Source organism: Culex pipiens, chromosome 2 (genome assembly GCF_016801865.2).
Source record: "Culex pipiens pallens isolate TS chromosome 2, TS_CPP_V2, whole genome shotgun sequence".
Lineage (NCBI taxonomy): Eukaryota > Metazoa > Arthropoda > Insecta > Diptera > Culicidae > Culex > Culex pipiens.
The window spans coordinates 65,130,787-65,151,336 of NC_068938.1; the positions used below are offsets into that span (position 1 = coordinate 65,130,787).

The 20,550-nt window shown below is 32.6% G+C and overlaps 2 protein-coding genes across 4 annotated transcripts in view; one reads left to right on the top strand and one right to left on the bottom strand.

The window, feature by feature from the left end:
* Positions 1-3,149, bottom strand: part of LOC120418412 (mesoderm induction early response protein 1) — a 30,551-nt gene extending 27,402 nt beyond the window's left edge. For both annotated transcript variants that reach the window (XM_039580792.2, XM_039580790.2), the window contains exons 1-2: positions 2,774-3,149; positions 2,571-2,673 (exon numbers count right to left, since the gene is read on the bottom strand). The gene's annotated coding sequence lies outside the window, so the exon portion shown is untranslated. The remainder of the gene's footprint in view (positions 1-2,570; positions 2,674-2,773) is intronic.
* Positions 3,150-7,292: 4,143 nt separating this feature from the next.
* The window catches only part of LOC120418406 (cyclin-Y-like protein 1), a 36,433-nt gene continuing 23,175 nt past the window's right edge, over positions 7,293-20,550 (top strand). Inside the window, exons 1-2 of one of the 2 annotated variants that reach the window (XM_039580782.2) lie at positions 7,293-7,676; positions 9,675-9,840. The gene's annotated coding sequence lies outside the window, so the exon portion shown is untranslated. The remainder of the gene's footprint in view (positions 7,677-9,674; positions 9,841-20,550) is intronic. The other variant, XM_039580783.2, reaches the window with a different exon arrangement.

The following is a 20,550-nucleotide window of genomic DNA, read 5'->3' on the forward strand; positions in this document are numbered from 1 at the left end:
GAGTTTATTTTTGTTCTCTTACATAGTTTTCGATAGAAACGATCCGAATTCTTTTTTTTTTCGAGACAAGCAAGTCGTATTGCTGGATTAAGTCCTTTCTATATCATCGATGATCGGAAGGCACGCCGACGAATATGTTTTAAGGCTTATGGTATAAAATCATTTTAATGAATAAAGCCCTTCTTACATCACCGTTGATCGGAAGGCACGCCGACGAAGAATTTCTGGAGGATCGCGGTCGAATTAATACTATATTTAAAATTCTAGATAGCTATCTTTCGGATTCGATTGTGAGTAGCGGGACTTCGCGGTTACTATGCAACGTATTTTTTGGAGTCTTTTTATATTTTAAATTTATAAGTCCTTCTTTTATCATCGTTGATAGGAAGGCACGTCGCCGGTTAAGTTCGTTTAAGTTATTGTTTTAATTTCATTACAATCGGTTACGTGGTGTCCTGTTTTCTTTTCGTTTATATTCGTTGATCGTAATAATTTATTCCAACTGGCAGCTTTAGTATTAACTCATCTACTATTTTTGACATTTGCTCGCGTTATCTTAATTGTACCAACAGTAAAAATATACTGATAAGTCCAGCCCATAGCATTACCGCTCGGTTGGCACGCGTTTGATTAAAACAAATCTTTAAATAATCAATTATTTATCTTTCCGCAGCCGGCTGCCTAAGATTTAAAATTTCAACCGATAAACAAAATGCTCATGGTCACATCACTGCCACTCGTGAATCCTGACCTCATACCCATCTACTAACCCCCTCAAAACTCATGTGATACTTTGTCGGAGAAGCAGTCGATTGGGCGGTCTCTATCACTCAAGTATCGGACTAACATTCCCATCCACTTCCCCGTGACCCTACCACTGGTCGTGGCCGGCGCCGGTATTGATCAGCATGATAGGGGCCTTTGAGAAGTTGCGAAGCGAGGAAAGATAGCACCCACTTATCTTCCACGGCTCGTGGATGTAACTTCTGGAGGTCCTGGTCAATAACGGAGTAGCAACTGCGGGTGGGCACCTATGCTTATGCTTATGCTTATGCTTACAAGTCTCCATGCAATTTTGGCGACTGGTCTTACAAAATGGGTATGTAAATGTATGAAAATCTGTGTCTTGAGAAGGGATTTTTTGATCGATTTTTCAAAAATAGTAGGTACACGAAAAAAAATGTTTTTTTTTTTATTTATCTTTTTATCATTTTTGGTTGAAAAATAGGGTGGTTCAGGATTAGGATGATTTTCAATTTCTAACTTTTCCGGAATATTTTTGGGCATTTTTTCGTCTTCTAGAAAGTTGATGGGCTTGCCAATCCAAGCAACTTTGTCGAAGACACCAACATTTTATCTCGCAATCTACGCCTTCTACGACCAAATTTAGAGAAAGCATCTGAGAGAACTCTCAAAAATCGATTTATAGAACGTAGCAATTCAGGGTAAAGTTCTGAAAAAAAAGTGATGTTCTTAGCACTTTAAGTGCTCTGGAAAACACATTTTTTTATTATTTGACATGTCCTTTACATACTTATAATAATAACTTTACAAAGAAACCCAAAATATGACCAAAAATTGATATGTTGACAATTTGGGTCAATTCTAAGATCAGTTTCGGATTCTGCGGGCACAATTACATGGAAAATTATACAGTTGGTCTGCGCTTTTTCGAGATATTATTATATTATTAGATTTTAAATTAACTTCTTTTTTTTACTTTAAAATGGCTATAACTTTTGACCATTAGTCCAAATTGACATGTCATATAATAAAAATGTGTGTTTTCGGAAATCTAAAATTGCCGTTCATTTTAATTTACAAAAGAAGGATTTTTAGAAAACAACTCCAGAGTTTGGTTAGGTCCTATAAACATATGAAACACAATAGCTTATAGGATCTTTTTTAAAAAAAACTCTAGAACTGATTGCTGTTTGACGAGAATACATAAAAAAGACAAATCCCTGGAATGTTCGGCTTGATTTTTGGACGCAATGAATTGTTTTATGATTGTAGGAAGAATCAAAAACTCTTACTTAGTCCGTACTCATGGGAATAAAGATAAAAAATGTTTTTTAATACTGTATTTATCGATCAATATATATTCGGGGGTCCAGAATATGGGACTTTTGTTCAAAACTAATATGAGCAAAACGGCTAGCCTTGTATGAGCAAAACCATCAACAATTACCTATTGATACTAGAAGGTGAAGTTTGAATAGAAAAAATCAGAAAAATGTTTAGAAATTCTCGTAAGAAATTTAATGCTTATAACTTTGTCCATCATCTTTTGCTCGGATATTTATTTTATAAAATCTAAATGGTGACATTCTCCAGAATTATTACAGGAATATCTACATGTTTCTATCAATTTTCAATAGTTTTTGTCAATAAATACCATGCAAAATCAATAACAAATCTCCTGAAAAAGGTGCACATGCCCCCTGACCAAATATTTAGGTTTGCCTGCAGAATGTCTGATACAAAATAGCACATAAGCGTCAAGTATGCAATGTATCGACTGAAAAAATCTCATCCGGTCAAAAAAATTAAAATTAAATTTCACAAACCTCGTTTTGGTCGGCGTCCGGCGGCCAGCAATCTCCAAAACCTACACCGCTAAATCAATAAGAACTTCCTTTATCCTTCCGCGCCACTCAGGTACTCGTCATCCTAAAAAGCGAAAAAGTAGTATCAGAAAACCAATAATTCAATCCAATCAAGAGCAGCACACAACAAAAAAATATATATCTTCTCAGACAAAGATAAATACCGGTCAGACAACGACTCCTTCTGCTGGTATTTTCTGTGTATCTTTTAATCGCCGTCCTCCACTTGTTTTGCTTGTTTTGCTCTCGAGAGTCCACTTTATGGCCCCAGCAGCAGCCGCCGCAACTAGCGCTCCTCCACCGGGTGAAAATACACAAAAATCACGTACGCCACTTAAGAGACACAATCGAACGATTCCCGGCGAAAACAACTAATGGACGATTGATTTTTTTAACGATCCTCAATTCCGCGGTTCACTTATCCTCTGTTACACTCAGCTATTGAAAATCGCTGCCTAAATCCACCAAAAATACATAAATTTTATCCGAGAAAGAAAATTTTTGCGATGCACGGCGCGAGACTCGGAACATAAACATGGTTGACCCTGCCGGAAAGTGCGATACGCGTCATCGATGGGTGACATTTCGGACGTGACAGACGAGCGAGGGGTGCGCGGATGTCGATGGTGGGGTTACACAATGAATCTTACACTGGTAAACAGCATTACACTTTTTTCAGTTCACTTTTACACACTTGTATGGGATTTTTCAGTTCAAGTATGATTACACACTTTCGTGTAATCATACTTGAACTGAAAAATCCCATACAAGTGTGTAAAAGTGAACTGAACAGTGTGTAATGTTGATTATCAGTGTAATAGAAATAACTGTTTAATTTTGGCCGTAATCTTTAATTGGGTCCTAAAATGAAGCTTAGATTGCTGATATTATTGTTCACAGCGATAAAGCTTATTTTTCTGAGAACAATGACCCTTTGTACGACCACAAAGAGTTTAAAATGGATTTTTAAATCAATTTTGAAAAATTAACATCGCGGTCCTTCTTGACAGAAAAGCTCCTACTTGACAGCTCGTTCCAAGGGGACCATAGTTGATCCATCGAAAAAATGTTGTCTTGTAAATTTTTTTTTTTGCATTAAAATGAAAAAAAAGTGATCAGAAATGGTTTTTAATCGTGTTTTTTACAGTTGTACCTAAAAATTGGCATAGGGCTTTAGTACCCAATTACACTCAGTGTTGCAAAAGAGTGATAGAAAAGCTATCAATAGATTATCTCTGCACCAAAAATATCCGAGAGTATACACCCTTACCAAAAATCATGATTTTTTGAGTTCCAAATCCCACTTTTCATACGATTTTTTGAGTTCAGGTACTACAACCATAAAAATGGTTATATGGGTTGAACCGTGGGTTGAACTGAAAAAATCGTATGAAAAGTGGGATTTGGAACTCAAAAAGTCATGATTTTTGGTAAGGGTGTAGCGGCCGTCACCAGGCCTGCAAAATGTTTCCAACCCAGCGTACACATGAAGCAAACCAAAATGTCAGTTCACTGCTAGCATGTGACTGTAAGCCTACTGTGTCCGTTCAACCACTGCCGCCTGACTCGTGCCGGTCGGCTGCTGGAGAATGAGAGACGTGAAAAAATGAGCTACACTCACTCAATTCGTGTCGTATGACTGACCCGCAAAATCCTCTCTAAACACTATTTCAACTATTTTTAAACAATTGAATGGGAAAAACACTTAAAACAACCATAACTTATATTCAAAATTACATTTCCACGCATAAATACCAACTTTTTGTGTAAAAACTTGTTTCTTTATGTGTGTGTGCAACGCCGAATGAGCGTTGGTCGACTACTGCCTCGCATTGCAGCTGCTCAGTGAGCTAGGGCACTCACGACTGAGTCGGGTTTGTTTATGTCACGGTTTTGCGGTTCAGTGAATGGATCTGAAAAAATCGTGTATGCGTCGCTGATTTTCGCGTCAGGACCCCTGACATTTTCAGCTCTGGCCGTCACTATAGCTTGTGAGATCTCTTCTTATGTCTCGTGATTCCCAGCGATGCCATTCTCTCTCTATCACTCCTTCCCTTTTCCTCGACTATGCGCTCTCACCGCTGAGTCTCTCAATCTCTCCGAAAACTGCAATGAGAGAACGCGAGAGGGCGATTAGGAGCCGACCACGCATGACGCCCCTTCAAAATGCGTTTGCAAAATTGGTTTTGTGGCGGCTTTTGTGGTTAAAACGCTGTTGCGGTATGATGTTCGTGGAAGCGAGAATGAGAGAGAAAAGGAAAATGTCAATCGCGAGTGGGTAAACACGAAAACGTGTTCGGCTATGTTCGGCGCTGAGAGTTTCAATGAAGAGAGAAGAGCAGTTGTATTTGAGGCATGAATATTCAGGCGAGATAATTGTAGAGAGCTGATATTTTGATATTTTAACAACCCTGATTACACTAAATAACAAAATGCATATTTTCATATTTTCGGTCTGCGTCCCAAATTTTGATCATAAATTCTATTATTTTGGCGAGGATTTCGGATAATCGAGTACAAAGCGGATTCGCTAATTCGAATGGAACTGCATTCTAATGAGCAAATCCAAATTCGCTAATTGGCACACAGCTGTCAAAAGCCCGAACCACGTGTTCGAAAATTGGGTCCTAAAATTAAGCTTAAATTTTTGATATTATTGCTTACAACTATAAAGCTTATTTTTCAGAGTACAATATTGTCCATTTCTCTCGAAGGTACACGCCGCGCGGCATTTCAGAATGTGCCGCAGACACTGTTGCCAGCAATTTTCTGCACTTTTGGTGCAATAAAAAACATTCCCGGCAACAATGCCATGCGATTCGAAGAAGAAGATCAACAAAAACAAAACGCACAGTATGGGATTTGACAGCGCGCATTTGCCGAAAGTGCGGCGCGTCGTTTTGAGGCTGGTATGCCGCGTGTCTTTTTCGGGAACACGCGCAATAACCATTTGTACAACCACAAAGGATTTTAAATGAAATTTTAAATCAATTTTTAAAAAATTACTGCGTGGCCCTTCTTAACAAAAAAGATCCTACTTGACAGCTCGTTGATATAGTTGATCCATCGAAAAAAAAAAGTTTTGTCATTAATTTTTTTTTTCCTTAGGGCCGTTGCAAATATTTTTTAAAGTATATTTGCAACGGCCTAAAATTAAAAAAACGTGGTCTGATATTGTTTTTATTCATGTTTTTGACAGTTGTTACTTCAAAATTTACATAGGCTTTGGAATCCTATTTTAATAATGAAAATTGGGTCCTAAAATTAAGCCTAAAATTTGTGATATTATTGTTCACCACGATAGGCCATATTTTTCTAAGTACAACGACCCTTTGTACGACCGCAAAGGTTTTAATCAATTTAATAACACTTGTAGCACCAACGGGGTCAAAACTTACGCGAAGCACCAAGGGGGTCAAAAATGTTGGAAATGCAACTACAACCGGCTGTTTCTCGGCAAAATCTTAACCGATTTGGATTACAGACTGTCCAGGGGAAACAGATAAATAGGCACTGGCAACGTATGTTTTGCGCTTGCAACACTGCCAGTTTTGCTGGGCGTAAAGGGCGTTTGGTGTCCACCGCGTTTGGATCTGTCAAACATTGGCCAAACTGTTTCCTAGACAAACTGTAATTTGGATGATTCTTGTTGCATTCGATCCGGAAGAATGTCATCAAGGCAGATCCAAAATAGATGCGTCTTAAGTTATTGTAAAAAAGGCATTTCCAACTTTTTTCCAAAAGTTGTACACTCAACCCCCGGTGGTTGGTCACTTTTTCGTTTGACACTTTTTTAGTTTGTACCCCGTTGGTTGGTCAAAGTCAAACTAAAAAGTGACGAACTGTCACTTTCTACACGGCGCTCACGCATACTATCAAAACAAACGTTTGGTAGTAAGTGTGAGCTCTGTATAAAGAGGGTGTCAAACTAAAAAGTGACCCCGTTCGTTTGACAACAGTTGGTGTCAAACCAACGGGGTTTAAGTGTATTAGCCGGTGAAAATGCATTTCCCACTTTTTTGACCCCGTTGGGACTACAAGTGATAATCAATAAAATGAAGAAAAAAAGTTATCAGAAATGGTTTTTAGTCGTGTTTTATAACTTTTGCTCATAAAAGTATACATACGGCTTTAGGACCCTATTTCGTTTATTCTGGAGTTTTTTTTAAAGGTCCAATAAACCAAATTTCCAGTTTTTGCTTTTTGGGTGTTTTTAGAACCACCTTGAGTCAGGGGTATTGAAAAACACTCAAAAAGCAAAAACTGAAAATTTGGTTTATTGGTCCTTTAAAAAAAAAACTCCAGTAATGGACCTTTTAAAAAAACTCAACACTCAAAGTAAAAAGTATCCTTTTTTAAAGTTCACCCGTCGTCACCCGAAAATGTACTGAATTTGACAAACCCTTTTAAAAGGGTGACGCCGGGTGAACTTTAAAAAAGGATAGAAAGTATCCTTTTTGAGGATTGAAAGTACCCTTTTGAGGGATACTTCTGACTTTGAGTGTAGACATCCCGACATTTCTACAGTAACCTCCCTTGCCCACTTTCGGACCCCCCGGCACAATGTAACCTCAACCAGAACAGATTTTCAGTGCCGGGCACGCGCTGTCACCCGCTGACAGCACTGTCAAATTTCATGCATTCTCTCTCGCTCTCACCTGCACGGGTGCACGCAAGGTCTTTCAGCCACAGAGATTTCCTCCATTCATCAGTTTGCGTCCACTCGTCGGATCTCGCGAAAAAAAAATCGTAAAAGAGGCCGCCGCGAGAAGAAGCTGCTGCTGCTGGTGCAAAAATGTCTTTGCCTCTTGGGAACAACAAAGCATCGTCATAAGCTGTGCCAGAAACGCTGACGGTTTGTGTCGTGCGCCGAAGAAAAACAGGAAAAAACTGTGCAGGTGATTGCAAGAGCTTGGAATAAAAATTCAGCCTCCCAGTGCCGTGTCGCGTTCCTCCGGAAGTTAGTCCGTCGTCGACGTCGCCGTCGCCGCCCGCGTCTCTCCAGTGAACAACCCTCGAGGATTGTGTGTGTGTGGCCAGTTGCCCAGTTCCAGCAGAGAAGAAAAGGTGAAAAATCGTTCCTCCGGAAGAATTTGCCAAGTGTACCCTCTGGGGAAGGTGGCCATCCCACCGATTTGACAGTCCCAGCAAAACCGGCTTCGAACCTTGGTCAGAAGATTGATTTTGACCAAAATGTCCCCTTTCCCCTCCCGGACGGAGTGTGTCTCCTCGATCGGGCTGTAAATTTTGGTCGAAGTTTTTGTGGCCATCGCGTCATCGTGCCTAAAAGTTGACTCTTTTGACCAAGTGGCCAGCCATCTCCTGCAGCAGCAGCAGCCTTCACGATTTGCTTGAAGAGTTGGAAGTTTGATGATTTTTTTGCGTTTTTTATTTCTTTTCTCATTGGCGTTTGCAAGGGTTACCGTTGAGCGGCGATTTTGGGAAGGTTTAATATTTATTACATTTTTTTTTTTTTTATTATTTAATGATAATTTTTTTTTTAATATTTACAAAACGTGTTCAAGATAGGTACATTCTTTGATTATAAACTTACATTAACCGAACATAAATTCGCTGAAATAGTAGAACTTGATTCAAATACAATAAAATTTATTACTATTTTAGACCGTTGCAAATATTTTTTGAAGTTTATGTCCCTCGACTCTGACCAATGTCGCGGGAGGGGAAAAAAATAAAAAAGTATAAAAATTGATATTACGAGCCATGTTTTCAACATTTTAATGAAAAAAGTGTTTTAAAATGCATTATACACCTGTCCAATTGTTTTACCATCATTATCTTCCAAAATATCTAAGTATTGACGAAAATTTTATTTTTTGCGATTTTTGCCCCCTGATTTTTCAGACCAATTTTGAAGGGGGGGGGGGGGGGGGGGACATAATCTTTGAAAAATATTTGCAACGGCCTTACTAAATAAAAAATACATTTTTCGACATGTTTGTTGATAAAAGTACTGCCTTTTATTTTTTGAGTTATTCTTTAGAATTTCTTGATTTTTAATTTTGTATTTTTTTAATTTAAACAAAACCTTTGTCCTTGCATTCAAATCAAATCAAATTATTCGCTCTACAGAATTGCTTTGGCGATCTCGATTGCGAGATTCCTACTCAAAACTAGTTGTCCGAAGGCTGGATTTTGAGGCAATTGCAAACATCATTTCACACCTAAGCTTACATCCACGCCGGGATTCGAACTGACGACCTTTGAATTGTGAGTCCAACTGCCTGCCAGTGACTCCACCGAGTAAGACAACTCCTACACATAGATTGCGAGCTAATCTCTGGGTTAGACTGGAGCCAACATTTACTTTCCCGTCCGACGGAAGGCGTGAGCAGACAAATCTCGTCTCAAATAATGCCACCGGAACCTTGCTGAAGTTACCAAATCGATCCGAATGGTACAGCTTTTAGAATATTCACATGTCCATGCCTAGTCCGCAAAATTTTATGAAGCCTTGTATGGAAAAGCTAATGATACAAAATGGCTTTTTTATATATTTAGGCAACGCTAAGGGCTGAACCAAACCAAACAATACAAAATTAAAAATATAAAAAAAAAAGAAAGTGAAATTCTACAAACATATTTAGTTATCTTGCATTGGTTTTCAGAAAATTCTATGGGGACCATCTGGAAATGTTCAGAGTTCAGTGTGGCTTTGAAATAAAGAATTATCTACTCGACGTGGCTGAAGCAAAATAATATTTACCAAGATACCCCTTCGGTTATTTATTAAAAAAAATTATGTCCCTCCCTTCCCTTTCCCCTGAGCAGCTTGAGTTGAGCTAAACTATTAGGTTCGCCACACCGAGCTAGTTTGGCCCGGAATCACGGATGCATGGCACACAAAGTGAACCAAATATAATGTTCGGAAAACACGATCATCACGAGCTAAAGAGATGATGACGAAGGCGAAGAGATAATGGTGCCGCGATAAGATTTGCTTGCTTTTTTTCTCTCTCTTTTTTGGCTGGTCAAAACTGTCCACCAAATGTTGTGGGAATAAAGTTTTCTCATGTGCTATCGTATTGTTGTGCTTGCTTGCAGTTGGAAGAAAGCTGCAGGATTCCGGAGCAAAACATCCCGAGGGAAATTTAGAGTGCACGAGTGCAGGAACGTCCGGATTCAAACGGAATTTACTACGTGCTGGAGCACGTACAAAGTTAATTCAATTCGGAAACGAGGTCAACCTTAGAAAAAATAAAAAATAAAGGTAGGTCAAATGCATCATGCATTAGTAAATTAAGTCATTTACTTTAAAATCTCACCTGAATAAATATCTCTCTGCTCCGTTGCAACTGAGGCCCTGTTTGAAATTAATAATTCAATCGATTTGCTTCGATTGTTCAGCAAAACTCTCAATACGAGTGTAGAAAAAAATGCCGACAAAGATTCACGCTTCGATCGGTTTGTGAGGCCTTGGAATATTGAGTATTTTTCATTATTATAAATGGCATTCACTCACAATCGGTCACTGTGTCACCGTCATCGTAACATTGGTTAGTTGATAGACCAGACTAGCCAATGAATCACGAGCATTGATTCACGGCATTGAAATTGCTTGCTTGCTAAGGGATTACCTTAAAGCAAGTGATTAGGTTCCGGGAAACTGTGATTGTCTCATTTGTAATCGCAAATTTGTGATAGCATACACTTTTCACGGTGTGTTTCCTAGAACAAAGTTAAGATTAAAAATTCGGCAAGTCTGATATTTGGCACCATGAAATAAGGGCTCTTTCCCGACATTTTGCGGGGTCCGGCGAAATATTTCGTCGGGGGGTCTAGAGCAACTCTTTTTGAAAGATTTTTTTTTTTCGATTTCATAGGATTTTTCTTCAGAAAAGTCAATGGAAATCGTTGGGTTCATTTTCATCTTGCCCCATATGGTCGTCTTGCCCCACCTTCCCCTATAGAGATTTGTTATATAAATTTAATATAACATTACAACTCATTATTTTTAAAACATCTGCTTAACAGTTCATATTAATAACAATTTAATTAAAATCAAAATAACAAAATTCCAAAAATTACAGAATTGAAACTTTTTAGATTTTCTATGTTTTATCAATATAAATTTTTTTTTTAATTTTTGGTTTATTGAAAAAATGAAAAATTCTATTGCCACTCTGATTCAGGTAGAATTGATTCTACTCCTAATTATCACAACATGACGAAATCTACTTAGCAATCTGCTAAAATCTCCGTCTAAAAGCGAAATGTAATGTTAAATAAAAAAAATAAATCTGGAATTCAACAATTTGAAATTTCAGAATTTACATATTCAAATATTTAAAAAAAATAGAATTCATAATTTGGAATTGCCAAAACTTACAGACTCAAAAACGTAGAAAAGTATAAATTATTAAATTGAAAAATTACGAAAATATTACAATCGTTTTTTTTTTATTTTAAACTTTTTAAGAAAGTTCTTAAGTTATCAAATTATTAAATTATTTAACTATTAAATTATTAAATTATTAAATTATTAAATTATTAAATTATTAAATTATTAAATTATTAAATTATTAAATTATTAAATTATTAAATTATTAAATTATTAAATTATTAAATTATTAAATTGTTAAATTATTAAATTATTAAATTATTAAATTATTAAATTATTAAATTATTAAATTATTAAACTATTAAATTATTAAATTATTAAATTATTAAATTATTAAATTATTAAATTATTAAATTATTAAATTATTAAATTATTAAATTATTAAATTATTAAATTATTAAATTATTAAATTATTAAATTATTAAATTATTTAATTATTTAATTATTAAATTATTAAATTATTAAATTATTAAATTATTAAATTATTAAATTATTAAATTATTAAATTATTAAATTATTAAATTTTTAAATTATTAAATTATTAAATTATTAAATTATTAAATTATTAAATTATTAAATTATTAAATTATTTAATTATTAAATTATTAAATTATTAAATTATTAAATTATTAAATTATTAAATTATTGAATTATTGAATTATTAAATTATTAAATTATTAAATTTTTAAATTATTATATTATTAAATTATTAAATCATTAAATTATTAAATTATTAATTTATTAAATTATTAAATTATTAAATTATTAAATTATTAAATTATTGAATTATTAAATTATTAAATTATTAAATTATTAAATTATTAAATAATGTTATTATTTAATTATTTAATTATTAAATTTTAAAATTATTAAATTATTAAATTATTAACATAAACATTAACATATCGACATAAACTATGAAAAATATTTGCAACAGCCTTATTAAATTATTAAATTTTATTTCTGTTGCCATTTTCTTACTTCGGATCATTTTCGGAGTAATATTTTGGTTTAGAGAAATTTAGAGAAGAAAATAATAGAAATTTCGTGTTTCGATTTTCCAGAGTAAAATTTTGGCGAGAATTATCAAGTACAAAATCCCTAGATTATATAATTTGGTGATTTATTTTATGGTTTAAAGTTTTTTAAATTTTTGAATCTAAATTTTTTTCCTGAGTTTGTTTGTAAAGCAACGATATTTAAAGTGTTACAAAAATGCTAATATTGTTTCAGAAATGGCAAAAAAGGTTCCACTTGGTGCAGGTGGGATATGAATCCACAACTGATCAACGGTACTGATCCAAACGCTTTCTGTATTATTCTTTTTTCGTTTGATATTTCATTCATTATGTTACTCTCTTCTATGTTTGTCGGGATTTTTTTTTATATGGCGCGGATTTCGCGCGGATCGGGTGCGGATTTTTTTCGACTTTTCCGTAACAACCCTGCAAAAGGGAAAATTCGCCAAGAATCTATTTTTCAACCAATTTTTGATATTTCAAAAAAAAAATGTTATTGTTCTATAGTAGAAAATGTGAAAAACAAGCAAAAATTGAAAAAGCGACTGTGAACAAACTAGATAGGTAATGATAGGAAGTTGTAGAATATGCTAAATAATATCAGAAACAAACATAAACTGAACAAGATAAATGCAAACTAAAATACTAAACATTCCACATCAAAGAACCAACAATTTTTTTTTCGCGTTTTCATTTTTGGTTGTCAAGCTCAAGTATGACACCTTCACTACGCAAAAGTATTTAAAAATTTTAAATCCAAAATGGCGGCCAATATGACGGGGATGAAATGTTGAATAATGCAATATTTAATTTTATAGGCAATCAATCACTCAAATTTGACAAAAATTGGGTCGCAGACCGCATAACATAAAATTCTGATTTTAAAAGAAGAAAAGAATAAGATTAAGGTTTCCAAAACTCTTAAACTAGAAGTAATATTATGTTGTAAGCAATTGGACTATCTATTCAATGAATTAAAATTGCAATAATTGCGAAAAATTGCCAGTAATCTTCTTCTTTTTACTTTTTTGTATTTAGAACATGGTTTTATTTGCCTTTATCATCGCAACTTGTGAAATTTATGAAACTTTACAAGACCGGATGTTGTTGATTTTCTTTTTTATTCAATAACATTTTTTTGGGTCTATAGCAATGTTTTTTATGAAAAACTTAATGTCTGTTGATATTTTTTGATTGATTGGTTTTATTATATTATATTATATTATATTATATTATATTATATTATATTATATTATATTATATTATATTATATTATATTATATTATATTATATTATATTATATTATATTATATTATATTATATTATATTATATTATATTATATTATATTATATTATATTATATTATATTATATTATATTATATTATATTATAATATTGCTCAATCTAAACGATTGCGTCGACCTAAGTCATTTTCCTCTATGATACAGGATTGATAACCTTAGAAAGTGTTTATCTAATCCCAACAGTGCATTCGCTCCTCGGCCGTCAATGCACTTCCAACGCACGATTAAGATATTAGATACAGCTCGGGCGAGAGCACCTCCACCTTCGTCGTCGTCGACGTCATACAGTAGGAAGGCTGCGGCTTTGATGCTGCGCTAATCGCTCATCACTCTGACCCCCTCCCAACCCTTTTAACACCCCTCCCAGAGCACTGCACCTGACCATGAGGCACCTCACTCTACTTTAAAGTTAATTCAATTCCAGCAACTCAGCTCGCCGCCAAGTGAGATAAAAAAAAACACACCAGGCGAATCGAGATGATTTTTTTTCTTTTTGCGCTCGAATTTCCAGCAACTTTTCCAACCCAACTCGAAACTATAATAATGATGGAAAAGTTGAAAACTGCGAGCGAAAAGTTTTTTAAATTTAGATGGAAACTGTCGTACACGTACAAAAAAGTCTAGGCTTAATTATTTAATAAAATTTATTCCACAATTTTCAGCCCATAATCGCTCAGAGCCCTCTCAAAGTGAAATATTATCATCATTTTACGTGTTCGTAGAAAACCGGGCCCGCTTTTTCCAAGCGCAAAGTGCCTTTTGTCGGAACCATTTTGCATGAAACTTTGTATTTATGTTTCCATTTTTCGCCAACTTTTCCAGCAGCTTCATTCAAGCAATCGGGCGCGCGAGCGGCAAGGTGTCGTGCGAATATAAATTTTAATATTTAATTAACCCACATTCTGTGCCACCGGGGCCTAACTACACAGTTGGTCAAAGTGCCTAAACTATTTTTGCGTTTTTATTGAATTTTTGGTTGCATTAGATCAAATTATAACATGAAACGATTTTACAAGAAAAAAAAATCATTCTTTATTATTTTTTTTAACAGTGCACTCTTTGAAATGCTTTGTGATGTGGCCACCTTTAGATGAGTATTAGCTAGCGAGGTTCCAAGATTGCAGTGCTCGTGCTCGAAACGGTATGGAAACGCGTTTGGAGGCGAAGGTCTCTACGTTCTATGTTCGGGCAGTGTATTTTAGATTCTCGGGAGGAAGAAAGGGTTCGACGACATTGACGTCATTGGAAACGGAGGAAGATTTTCACGAAAAAAGAGGCAGTGCGTTGAAATGAAAATCTTTCAAGATTTTTGAGTAACAAGATTTAATTATTGTTTTGCCTTCCTCACCTTCCTGAGGAAAGGCTATAAAATCACTCGAAAAACGAAATTCTTAATTTGATCTCCTAGACCCACCTTCATGTATACTTATCGACTCAGAATCACATTTTGAGCAAATGTCTGTGTGTGTGGTGGGATGTTGATAAAAAAATTGCACTGGATTATCTCGGCACTGGCTGAACCGATTTAGACCGTTTTGGTCTCATTCGATCCGTCTTGGGGTCCCATAAGTCGCTATTGAAAATTATAATGTTTAGTTTAGTACTTCAAAAGTTATGCCAAAAAAAAATTTTTTGACAAAAGTCCGGAAGATTTTGAAAAAAGGGTGATTTTTGTAAGAAACCCTGTCATATTATACATTTTTAAAAAGGTATTGAAAAGACCTTTCCAACGAGCTTAAAAGATTGAAGATCTGACAACCCTATCAAAAGTTATAAGCACTTAAGTGTTATTTATGAGCTTTTTAGAGGCCGGATCTCAGATATTTTGATGAAAACGTTATCCGGATCTATCATGCGACCCATCGTTGGATAGGTAATCAAAAGACCTTTGCAACGAGTTCAACAGATTGAAGATCTGACAACCCTATCAAAAGTTATAAACACATTAGTACCCTAAATTATGAAGATCTGACTACCCAATCTGATGGTATGAATAATAAAAAAAATAAGACACTTGTAAAAAAAATTTTGGTGATTTTTAATTTAACTTTTTGTCACTAAAACTTGATTTGCAAAAAAACACTATTTTTTCTATGTTTGGGAGGACATCAAAAGCCAACTTTTCAGAAATTTCCAGGTTGTGCAAAAAATCTTTGAGCGAGTTATGAGTTTTTGAATCAATACTGATTTTTTCAAAAAATCGAAAAATTGGTCGCAAAAATTTTTCAACTTCATTTTTCGATGTAAAATCAAATTTGCAATCAAAAAGTACTTTAGTGAAATTTTGATAAAGTGCACCGTTTTCTAGTTAAATCCATTTTTAGGTGACTTTTTTGAAAATAGTCAAAGTTTTTCATTTTTTTTTAAATTAGTGCACATGCTTGCCCACTTTTGAAAAAAATATTTTTGAAAATCTGAGAAAATTCTCTATATTTTGCACTTTTGAACTTTGTTGATACGACCCTTAGTTGCTGAGATATTGCCATGCAAAGGCTTAAATACAGGAAAATTTGTTTTCTAAGTCCCACCCAAACAACACACCATTTTCTAATGTCGATATCTCAGCAACTAATGGTCCGATTTTCAATGTTAAATTATGAAACATTCGTGAAATTTTCCGACCTTTTCGAAAAAAATATTTTTAAAATTTTCAAGCCAAGACTAACATTTCAAAAGGGCCAAGCATTCAATATTACGCCCTTTTAAAATGTTAGTCTTGGTTTAATTTTTTTTAAAGATCGGAAAATTTCACGAAACTTATGAGAAATTGGACGAGCTTTCCGGTAAAAATATTAACGAGACTGAAAAACCAAGTCTGTCATATAGAAATTGCCAAAAACCACCAAAAAAAACCCATTTTTTCATCATTTTTATTTTTAAAACCGCTGTATCTTCCCAAGGATTGGACATAGGACAATGGTCAATATGGAGACTTTTATGTAAAATTGTCTGGGGAATCAATTCCCATTATGGGTTTTTTTAAATTTTGACGTTTAGACCACTTTTCAAAAAAACAGTTTTAGTAAATGATTTTTGTATTTTTTAGGAGAGACATACCATCAGGGTTGTTAAAATATCAAAATATCAGCTCTCAGCAACTACAATTATCCCGCATGAATATTTATGCCTCAAATACAACTGCTCTTCTCTCCTTATTGAATCTCTCAGCGCCGAAAATAGCCGCACACGTTTTCGTGTTTACACACTCGCGATTGACATTTTCCTTTTCTCTCTCATTCTTGCTTCCACGATCATCCTAACGCAACAGCGTTTAACCACAAAAGCCGCCACAAAACCAATTTCGCAAACGCAGTTTAACGGGACGTCATGCGTGGTCGGCTCCTAATCGCCATCTCGCATTCTCTCATTGCAGTTTTCTGAGAGATTGAGAGACTCAGCGGTGAGAGCGCATAGTCGTGGAAAAGGGGAGGAGTGATAGAGAGAGAATGCCATCGCTGGGAATCACAAGACACAAGAAGAGATCTCACAAGCTATAGTGCAGGGTTGTTACGGACGGCGCGGATCGCGCGGATGGCGCGGATGGCGCGTATCGCGCGGATCTGGCGCGGATTTGCTGGCTAATTTTGCTCGGGCGCGGATTTCGCGCGGATAGCAATCTTGATAAACAAAATAATTGAGAACGATAGAATTTCTTTCAAATTACAAAGGAAAATATTATTAGGAATTAAATAAATTCAATCTTTTTCTTTGAGTGCGAAAACATCGATTTCTAAGAAGTGGTTAATAATGAAAATTTTCTTCTAAAAATTATTGATTTTTTTTTTCTTAATACGAAACTTTGAAATAATCTTCAAGGAGCGATTTTTTTTAATGTATTGAGATTTGTTATATAAATTTAACATAACATTACAACTCATTATTTTTAAAACATCTGTCAAAATCTAAATAACAAAATCCGAAAAATTTATAGAATTTTAAAAATTTGAAGCTATGAAAATTTGTAAATTTTCTATGTTTTTTTTTAATATAAAAATTTAATTTTTAAATTTTTTTGTTTATTGAAAAAAATTAAAAATCTGTAACCACTCTGATTCAGGTAGAATTGATTCTACTCCCAATTATCACAACATGACGAAATCCACTTAGAAATCTGCTAAAATCTCCGTCTAAAAGCGAAATGTATTGTTAAAATTTAAAAAATAAGAAATCAGGAATTCAACCATTTGAAATTTCAGAATTTACATATTCAAATAGAATTCATAATTTGAAATTGTCAAAACTTACAGACTCAAAAAACGTAAAAAAGTACGAATTATTAAATTGAAAAATTACGAAAATATTACAATTGATTTTTTTGTAAATTTTTATTTTTTTAAGAAAGTTCTTAAATTATTAAATTATTAAATTATTAAATTATTAAATTATTAAATTATTAAATTATTAAATTATTAAATTATTAAATTATTAAATAATTAAATTATTAAATTATTAAATTATTAAATTATTAAATTATTAAATTATTAAATTATTAAATTATTAAATTATTAAATTATTAAATTATTAAATTATTAAATTATTAAATTATTAAATTATTAAATTATTAAATTATTAAATTATTAAATTATTAAATTATTAAATTATTAAATTATTAAATTATTAAATTATTGAATTATTAAATTATTAAATTATTAAATTATTAAATTATTAAATTATTAAATTATTAAATTATTAAATTATTAAATTATTAAATTATTAAATTATTAAATTATTAAATTATTAAATTATTAAATTATTAAATTATTAAATTATTAAATTATTAAATTATTAAATTATTAAATTATTAAATTATTAAATTATTAAATTATTAAATTATTAAATAATTAAATTATTAAATTATTAAATTATTAAATTATTAAATTATTAAATTATTAAATTATTAAATTATTAAATTATTAAATTATTAAATTATTAAATTATTAAATTATTAAATTATTAAATTATTAAATTATTAAATTATTAAATTATTAAATTATTAAATTATTAAATTATTAAATTATTAAATTATTAAATTATTAAATTATTAAATTATTAAATTATTAAATTATTAAATTATTAAATTATTAAATTATTAAATTATTAAATTATTAAATTATTAAATTATTAAATTATTAAATTATTAAATTATTAAATTATTGAATTATTAAATTATTAAATTATTAAATTATTAAATTATTAAATTATTAAATTATTAAATTATTAAATTATTAAATTATTAAATTATTAAATTATTAAATAATTAAATTATTAAATTATTAAATTATTAAATTATTAAATTATTAAATTATTAAATTATTAAATTATTAAATTATTAAATTATTAAATTATTAAATTATTAAATTATTAAATTATTAAATTATTAAATTATTAAATTATTAAATTATTAAATTATTAAATTATTAAATTATTAAATTATTGAATTATTAAATTATTAAATTATTAAATTATTAAATTATTAAATTATTAAATTATGTTACTCTCTTCTATGTATGTCGCATTTTTTTTATATGGCGCGGATTTCGCGCGGATTGGGTTTGGGGTCGGCGCGGATCTGGCGCGGATTTTTTCTCGACTTTTCCGTAACAACCCTGAGTGACGGCAGCTATACTCTCGGATATTTTTGGTGCAGAGATAATCTATTGATAGCTTTTCTATCACTCATTTACAACACTGCATACCATCCTGCATTTTTCGTCAATCTTTTTGTAACATCTTAGGCTATTTCCTCAAAAATTTTGAACGAAAAAAAATCGTAACAACACCTTTAAATTTATGTTTTAGATTTAAATGGGCACTATTTTTAAAAAATGAAAAACTGCGACTATTTTCAAAAAAGTTACTTAAAAATTGATTTAACTTGAAAACGGTGCACTTTATCAAAAATTTACTAAAGTACTTTGATTGCAAATTTGATTTTACATAGAAAAATGAAGTTGAAAAATTTTTGCGACCAATATTACGATTTTTTTGAAAAAAAAATCAGTATTCGTTAAAAAATTTCATAACTCGGTTAAAGATTTTTTGCACAACCTGGAAATTTCTGAAAAAATGGCATTTGATGTCCTCTAAAACATATCAAAAAATGAAAAAAAAAGTGTTTTTTTGCAAATCAAGTTTTAGTGCCAAAAAATAAAATAAAAATCACCAAACTTTTTTTACCGTGTATCATTTCTTTTTCAGTGTAGTCCATATCCATGCCTACAACTTTGCCGAAGACACCAAATCGATGAAAAAATTCCTTCAAAAGATACAGATTTTTGAATTTTCATACATCATTTTTGTATGGACAGCTGCCAAATTTGCATGGAAAATTATATGGACAAACTAATGATGCAAAATGGCTTCTTTGGGCTTACCGAAGGCACCAAAAAAGTTTCAGTCGGATTAAAAAATACAAAAAAAAATCGAATGACCGAAATCTGAGAGAACTGCTCAGCTACATCAGTGGTTATATTCACGGTGGTCACATTCACAGCGGCGAGATAGCCGAGATGGTTGGGAAGCGAACTTGGTTATTTGGATATGACTCTCACCAGATTGATGTTATTTTTGGGGTGTGTAAAATTTATGTTACAGTCGACTCTCTGGTTGTCAATATCCAAGGGACCGTCGAGGAAGAGAATCATCAGTTTTCAGAACGATGCAAAATGAAGACTCGATTGAAAATATGTTTTCTTGGTACCCAGCTATGGGAGAGAATCATGGCAACGTCCAGCAAACAAAACAAACTAATGTCAAACACCCTTCAAAGCTTCGTTTCGCAAAGAAAAATGTGTATGCAAGCCATGAGATAGTGACAATATTGACAAACGGAAGAGATTTTTAAAGCAAACAGAATCCAAGGGACTGTCGAGGAATAGATCCGTCAAGAAAATATCGAGGAATAAAGCCAATCGAAGTATGCAGTTTGAAGGGACTGAAGAATTCATCGATAGATGGAGCAATATTGATATCGAGAAGATCGACAGCCAGAGAGTCGACTGTATCTTCCGTATAAGCTTTTTGAGTACACGTTTTCTCATACAATATTAAATGCTTTTGCTCACAAAGGTGATGTGCATGATTTTGCATGGGATTTTACACAGATTTTTTTACTGTATAGATGTTGATCAGTTATAGTGCTGCAACAAGAGGTGTTGTATTATTTTAAGAAACAGGAAATCAGCCATTGAATCATGTTGAAGAATCAACAGTTTTTCACCAGTCACAAAATCCACATCATCATATTCAACAAGTAC